The sequence below is a fragment of the Schistocerca gregaria genome, unplaced genomic scaffold, assembly GCF_023897955.1.
Source record: "Schistocerca gregaria isolate iqSchGreg1 unplaced genomic scaffold, iqSchGreg1.2 ptg000470l, whole genome shotgun sequence".
NCBI classification, from domain to species: domain Eukaryota; kingdom Metazoa; phylum Arthropoda; class Insecta; order Orthoptera; family Acrididae; genus Schistocerca; species Schistocerca gregaria.
This window is the reverse complement of record NW_026061884.1, coordinates 2,593,079-2,600,582: the sequence shown is the minus strand read 5'-3', so window position 1 is coordinate 2,600,582 and position 7,504 is coordinate 2,593,079. Positions and strand designations below refer to the sequence as shown.

General features: G+C 46.5%; 3 non-coding genes across 3 annotated transcripts; all 3 read left to right on the top strand.

Annotated features, from left to right (window-relative positions):
- The first annotated feature begins 869 nt into the window (after positions 1-869).
- Positions 870-941, top strand: Trnai-aau (transfer RNA isoleucine (anticodon AAU)). The gene has a single exon. It is a non-coding gene; the product is annotated as a tRNA-Ile (tRNA).
- Positions 942-3,919: 2,978 nt separating this feature from the next.
- On the top strand, positions 3,920-3,991 carry Trnai-aau (transfer RNA isoleucine (anticodon AAU)). Its single transcript has one exon. It is a non-coding gene; the product is annotated as a tRNA-Ile (tRNA).
- A 2,984-nt stretch (positions 3,992-6,975) lies between these two features.
- Positions 6,976-7,047, top strand: Trnai-aau (transfer RNA isoleucine (anticodon AAU)). Its single transcript has one exon. It is a non-coding gene; the product is annotated as a tRNA-Ile (tRNA).
- The last annotated feature ends 457 nt before the right edge of the window (positions 7,048-7,504 follow it).

Below are 7,504 nucleotides of genomic sequence, written 5' to 3'. Positions count from 1 at the left end.
ACGCTTGTGTTTTTCCAGTTCTGAAAAAGAAACATAACGTTTTAATGTAGCAATTGAGCAGTACGAAACCGTCTGAATGTTGCTGTTGACCTTTTTTTGCTTGGAGATGCTCTTGAGCTTGAAACACACACAACAAGACCGGTGTTAACTAGCGAAATGGTCGGCAGAGTGCCGACACAGCGAGTTTTGACTATCACTTGCACATCTAAAACAACGTCGGAAAGTAACTCGTTCGGCTTTTGAGTCACATAAAGTATGTGCGTTAATTTTGACGCCACTAGCTCTGCATGTTGTTATGCAATTTCTTTACCTCTCAGAAATGATTATGACATAAAAGTGAAGTACGTGACGAGTGTGACGTTAGGAAAACATTAGGCATCATGGGGAGATTCTGTATGGGACCACCCAACCCAAACGAGTACTGTGTGACGTGCTACCCGGCAGGTATTCACCGAGGTAGCCGGCTAGCTCAGTCGGTAGAGCGTCAGACTCTTAATCTCAGGGTCGTGGGTTCAAGCCAGACGCTGGGCGGAACGGAATTTTGTTCCGCTGCAAGTGTAAATTACCGTTTTTCTGATTAACGAGATTTAATGGAAATAGCAACTTTAAACTTTGCCTACGTCTCTGTCAGTCGCAAGGAAGCTGTATTTGAAGGTGAAGGTGATTTTGTAGACATGTGTGAAAGACATGTTCTGAAATGCAAGTGTTGTTGTTTGGAGAGCACATCGGTTACGTGTCAGATGTGTAGTCAAGCAGTAATTTGTCGCCATAGCTGCAAATATTAGCCGGTAATATGAAGTGTTGTCAGCTAAAGTCTGATGATGCAGACGACCGTAAGGACGAAGTACCCAAGAGTACCGCTAGGCCGCTCCTCTTTAGCTCAGTGGTAGAGCACTGGTCTAATAAACCAGGGGTCGTAAGTTCCATCCTCACAGGAGAAAGATGAATTTTGGAAATCAGTTGCGCGTCGTGGCCGTATAGCAAACAGTACCTGTGATGACGAACAATTAGCGACAGGCGTTTTTTTAAGAATCACTCTCAGATGCGATTAAGGCGAATGGCGCAGATAAAGCATTTGCCAAAGCGGTACAGCATAAGGTGGGACGAGGCAGTCTGAATTACATTTTATAGATGTATTTCTCACATATCTCAGAGCCTCTCGCGATATTCGTCGTCGTCGTCGTCGTCGCCGTAGTCGCCGCCGCCGCCGCTTCTGCAGAAGTAGCAAATGGCAATCGTAGCAAATGCGGCGAGGGACGCCCTGCCTTCGATTCCGAATGCACAAAGTGTGTGGTCTTGTTTCTCAGTCTATATTTGGTCGGTCACGTCAGAGGTTGAATGTAACGAATGGGTGGGAAAGAGCAAGGGGCAGCGGCTGTGTAGAACGAAAACACAAATCCTCAGGGGTGTGAGCGTTTCGAGATGAGTCGTATAGATGTAAATGTTGGTCGTCAGTGACCGTGTGGCCTAATGGATAAGGCGTCGGACTTCGGATCTGAAGATTACAGGTTCGAATGCTGTCACGCTTGTGTTTTTCCAGTTCTGAAAAAGAAACATAACGTTTTAATGTAGCAATTGAGCAGTACGAAACCGTCTGAATGTTGCTGTTGACCATTTTTTGCTTGGAGATGCTCTTGAGCTTGAAACACACACAACAAGACCGGTGTTAACTAGCGAAATGGTCGGCAGAGTGCCGACACAGCGAGTTTTGACTATCACTTGCACATCTAAAACAACGTCGGAAAGTAACTCGTTCGGCTTTTGAGTCACATAAAGTATGTGCGTTAATTTTGACGCCACTAGCTCTGCATGTTGTCATGCAATTTCTTTACCTCTCAGAAATGATTATGACATAAAAGTGAAGTACGTGACGAGTGTGACGTTAGGAAAACATTAGGCATCATGGAGAGATTCTGTATGGGACCACCCAACCCAAACGAGTACTGTGTGACGTGCTACCCGGCAGGTACTCACCGAGGTAGCCGGCTAGCTCAGTCGGTAGAGCGTCAGACTCTTAATCCCAGGGTCGTGGGTTCGAGCCAGACGCTGGGCGGAACGGAATTTTGTTCCGCTGCAAGTGTAAATTACCGTTTTTCTGATTAACGAGATTTAATGGAAATAGCAACTTTAAACTTTGCCTACGTCTCTGTCAGTCGCAAGGAAGCTGTATTTGAAGGTGAAGGTGATTTTGTAGACATGTGTGAAAGACATGTTCTGAAATGCAAGTGTGGTTGTTTGGAGAGCACATCGGTTACGTGTCAGATGTGTAGTCAAGCAGTAATTTGTCGCCATAGCTGCAAATATTAGCCGGTAATATGAAGTGTTGTCAGCTAAAGTCTGATGATGCAGACGACCGTAAGGACGAAGTACCCAAGAGTACCGCTAGGCCGCGCGTCTTTAGCTCAGTGGTAGAGCACTGGTCTAATAAACCAGGGATCGTAAGTTCCATCTTCACAGGAGAAAGATGAATTTTGGAAATCAGTTGCGCGTCGTGGCCGTATAGCAAACAGTACCTGTGATGACGAACAATTAGTGACAGGCGTTTTTTTAAGAATCACTCTCAGATGCGATTAAGGCGAATGGCGCAGATAAAGCATTTGCCAAAGCGGTACAGCATAAGGTGGGACGAGGCAGTCTGAATTACATTTTATAGATGTATTTCTCACATATCTCAGAGCCTCTCGCGATATTCGTCGTCGTCGTCGTCGTCGTCGTCGTCGTCGTCGCCACCGCCGCCGCTTCTGCAGAAGTAGCAAATGGCAATCGTAGCAAATGCGGCGAGGGACGCCCTGCCTTCGATTTCGAATGCACAAAGTGTGTGGTCTTGTTTCTCAGTCTATATTTGGTCGGTCACGTCAGAGGTTGAATGTAACGAATGGGTGGGAAAGAGCAAGGGGCAGCGGCTGTGTAGAACGAAAACACAAATCCTCAGGGGTGTGAGCGTTTCGAGATGAGTCGTATACATGTAAATGTTGGTCGTCAGTGACTGTGAGGCCTAATGGATAAGGCGTCGGGCTTCGGATCTGAAGATTACAGGTTCGAATGCTGTCACGCTTGTGTTTTTCCAGTTCTGAAAAAGAAACATAACGTTTTAATGTAGCAATTGAGCAGTACGAAACCGTCTGAATGTTGCTGTTGACCATTTTTTGCTTGGAGATGCTCTTGAGCTTGAAACACACACAACAAGACCGGTGTTAACTAGCGAAATGGTCGGCAGAGTGCCGACACAGCGAGTCTTGACTATCACTTGCACATCTAAAACAACGACGGAAAGTAACTCGTTCGGCTTTTGAGTCACATAAAGTATGTGCGTTAATTTTGACGCCACTAGCTCTGCATGTTGTCATGCAATTTCTTTACCTCTCAGAAATGATTATGACATAAAAGTGAAGTACGTGACGAGTGTGACGTTAGGAAAACATTAGGCATCATGGAGAGATTCTGTATGGGACCACCCAACCCAAACGAGTACTGTGTGACGTGCTACCCGGCAGGTATTCACCGAGGTAGCCGGCTAGCTCAGTCGGTAGAGCGTCAGACTCTTAATCCCAGGGTCGTGGGTTCGAGCCAGACGCTGGGCGGAACGGAATTTTGTTCCGCTGCAAGTGTAAATTACCGTTTTTCTGATTAACGAGATTTAATGGAAATAGCAACTTTAAACTTTGCCTACGTCTCTGTCAGTCGCAAGGAAGCTGTATTTGAAGGTGAAGGTGATTTTGTAGACATGTGTGAAAGACATGTTCTGAAATGCAAGTGTTGTTGTTTGGAGAGCACATCGGTTACGTGTCAGATGTGTAGTCAAGCAGTAATTTGTCGCCATAGCTGCAAATATTAGCCGGTAATATGAAGTGTTGTCAGCTAAAGTCTGATGATGCAGACGACCGTAAGGACGAAGTACCCAAGAGCACCGCTAGGCCGCGCCTCTTTAGCTCAGTGGTAGAGCACTGGTCTAATAAACCAGGGGTCGTGAGTTCCATCCTCACAGGAGAAAGATGAATTTTGGAAATCAGTTGCGCGTCGTGGCCGTATAGCAAACAGTACCTGTGATGACGAACAATTAGCGACAGGCGTTTTTTTAAGAATCACTCTCAGATGCGATTAAGGCGAATGGCGCAGATAAAGCATTTGCCAAAGCGGTACAGCATAAGGTGGGACGAGGCAGTCTGAATTACATTTTATAGATGTATTTCTCACATATCTCAGAGCCTCTCGCGATATTCGTCGTCGTCGTCGTCGTCGCCGTAGTCGCCGCCGCCGCCGCTTCTGCAGAAGTAGCAAATGGCAATCGTAGCAAATGCGGCGAGGGACGCCCTGCCTTCGATTCCGAATGCACAAAGTGTGTGGTCTTGTTTCTCAGTCTATATTTGGTCGGTCACGTCAGAGGTTGAATGTAACGAATGGGTGGGAAAGAGCAAGGGGCAGCGGCTGTGTAGAACGAAAACACAAATCCTCAGGGGTGTGAGCGTTTCGAGATGAGTCGTATAGATGTAAATGTTGGTCGTCAGTGACCGTGTGGCCTAATGGATAAGGCGTCGGACTTCGGATCTGAAGATTACAGGTTCGAATGCTGTCACGCTTGTGTTTTTCCAGTGCTGAAAAAGAAACATAACGTTTTAATGTAGCAATTGAGCAGTACGAAACCGTCTGAATGTTGCTGTTGACCATTTTTTGCTTGGAGATGCTCTTGAGCTTGAAACACACACAACAAGACCGGTGTTAACTAGCGAAATGGTCGGCAGAGTGCCGACACAGCGAGTTTTGACTATCACTTGCACATCTAAAACAACGTCGGAAAGTAACTCGTTCGGCTTTTGAGTCACATAAAGTATGTGCGTTAATTTTGACGCCACTAGCTCTGCATGTTGTCATGCAATTTCTTTACCTCTCAGAAATGATTATGACATAAAAGTGAAGTACGTGACGAGTGTGACGTTAGGAAAACATTAGGCATCATGGAGAGATTCTGTATGGGACCACCCAACCCAAACGAGTACTGTGTGACGTGCTACCCGGCAGGTACTCACCGAGGTAGCCGGCTAGCTCAGTCGGTAGAGCGTCAGACTCTTAATCCCAGGGTCGTGGGTTCGAGCCAGACGCTGGGCGGAACGGAATTTTGTTCCGCTGCAAGTGTAAATTACCGTTTTTCTGATTAACGAGATTTAATGGAAATAGCAACTTTAAACTTTGCCTACGTCTCTGTCAGTCGCAAGGAAGCTGTATTTGAAGGTGAAGGTGATTTTGTAGACATGTGTGAAAGACATGTTCTGAAATGCAAGTGTGGTTGTTTGGAGAGCACATCGGTTACGTGTCAGATGTGTAGTCAAGCAGTAATTTGTCGCCATAGCTGCAAATATTAGCCGGTAATATGAAGTGTTGTCAGCTAAAGTCTGATGATGCAGACGACCGTAAGGACGAAGTACCCAAGAGTACCGCTAGGCCGCGCGTCTTTAGCTCAGTGGTAGAGCACTGGTCTAATAAACCAGGGGTCGTAAGTTCCATCCTCACAGGAGAAAGATGAATTTTGGAAATCAGTTGCGCGTCGTGGCCGTATAGCAAACAGTACCTGTGATGACGAACAATTAGCGACAGGCGTTTTTTTAAGAATCACTCTCAGATGCGATTAAGGCGAATGGCGCAGATAAAGCATTTGCCAAAGCGGTACAGCATAAGGTGGGACGAGGCAGTCTGAATTACATTTTATAGATGTATTTCTCACATATCTCAGAGCCTCTCGCGATATTCGTCGTCGTCGTCGTCGTCGTCGTCGTCGTCGTCGTCGTCGCCACCGCCGCCGCTTCTGCAGAAGTAGCAAATGGCAATCGTAGCAAATGCGGCGAGGGACGCCCTGCCTTCGATTTCGAATGCACAAAGTGTGTGGTCTTGTTTCTCAGTCTATATTTGGTCGGTCACGTCAGAGGTTGAATGTAACGAATGGGTGGGAAAGAGCAAGGGGCAGCGGCTGTGTAGAACGAAAACACAAATCCTCAGGGGTGTGAGCGTTTCGAGATGAGTCGTATACATGTAAATGTTGGTCGTCAGTGACCGTGAGGCCTAATGGATAAGGCGTCGGGCTTCGGATCTGAAGATTACAGGTTCGAATGCTGTCACGCTTGTGTTTTTCCAGTTCTGAAAAAGAAACATAACGTTTTAATGTAGCAATTGAGCAGTACGAAACCGTCTGAATGTTGCTGTTGACCATTTTTTGCTTGGAGATGCTCTTGAGCTTGAAACACACACAACAAGACCGGTGTTAACTAGCGAAATGGTCGGCAGAGTGCCGACACAGCGAGTCTTGACTATCACTTGCACATCTAAAACAACGACGGAAAGTAACTCGTTCGGCTTTTGAGTCACATAAAGTATGTGCGTTAATTTTGACGCCACTAGCTCTGCATGTTGTCATGCAATTTCTTTACCTCTCAGAAATGATTATGACATAAAAGTGAAGTACGTGACGAGTGTGACGTTAGGAAAACATTAGGCATCATGGAGAGATTCTGTATGGGACCACCCAACCCAAACGAGTACTGTGTGACGTGCTACCCGGCAGGTATTCACCGAGGTAGCCGGCTAGCTCAGTCGGTAGAGCGTCAGACTCTTAATCCCAGGGTCGTGGGTTCGAGCCAGACGCTGGGCGGAACGGAATTTTGTTCCGCTGCAAGTGTAAATTACCGTTTTTCTGATTAACGAGATTTAATGGAAATAGCAACTTTAAACTTTGCCTACGTCTCTGTCAGTCGCAAGGAAGCTGTATTTGAAGGTGAAGGTGATTTTGTAGACATGTGTGAAAGACATGTTCTGAAATGCAAGTGTTGTTGTTTGGAGAGCACATCGGTTACGTGTCAGATGTGTAGTCAAGCAGTAATTTGTCGCCATAGCTGCAAATATTAGCCGGTAATATGAAGTGTTGTCAGCTAAAGTCTGATGATGCAGACGACCGTAAGGACGAAGTACCCAAGAGCACCGCTAGGCCGCGCCTCTTTAGCTCAGTGGTAGAGCACTGGTCTAATAAACCAGGGGTCGTGAGTTCCATCCTCACAGGAGAAAGATGAATTTTGGAAATCAGTTGCGCGTCGTGGCCGTATAGCAAACAGTACCTGTGATGACGAACAATTAGCGACAGGCGTTTTTATAAGAATCACTCTCAGATGCGATTAAGGCGAATGGCGCAGATAAAGCATTTGCCAAAGCGGTACAGCATAAGGTGGGACGAGGCAGTCTGAATTACATTTTATAGATGTATTTCTCACATATCTCAGAGCCTCTCGCGATATTCGTCGTCGTCGTCGTCGTCGCCGTAGTCGCCGCCGCCGCCGCTTCTGCAGAAGTAGCAAATGGCAATCGTAGCAAATGCGGCGAGGGACGCCCTGCCTTCGATTCCGAATGCACAAAGTGTGTGGTCTTGTTTCTCAGTCTATATTTGGTCGGTCACGTCAGAGGTTGAATGTAACGAATGGGTGGGAAAGAGCAAGGGGCAGCGGCTGTGTAGAACGAAAACACAAAT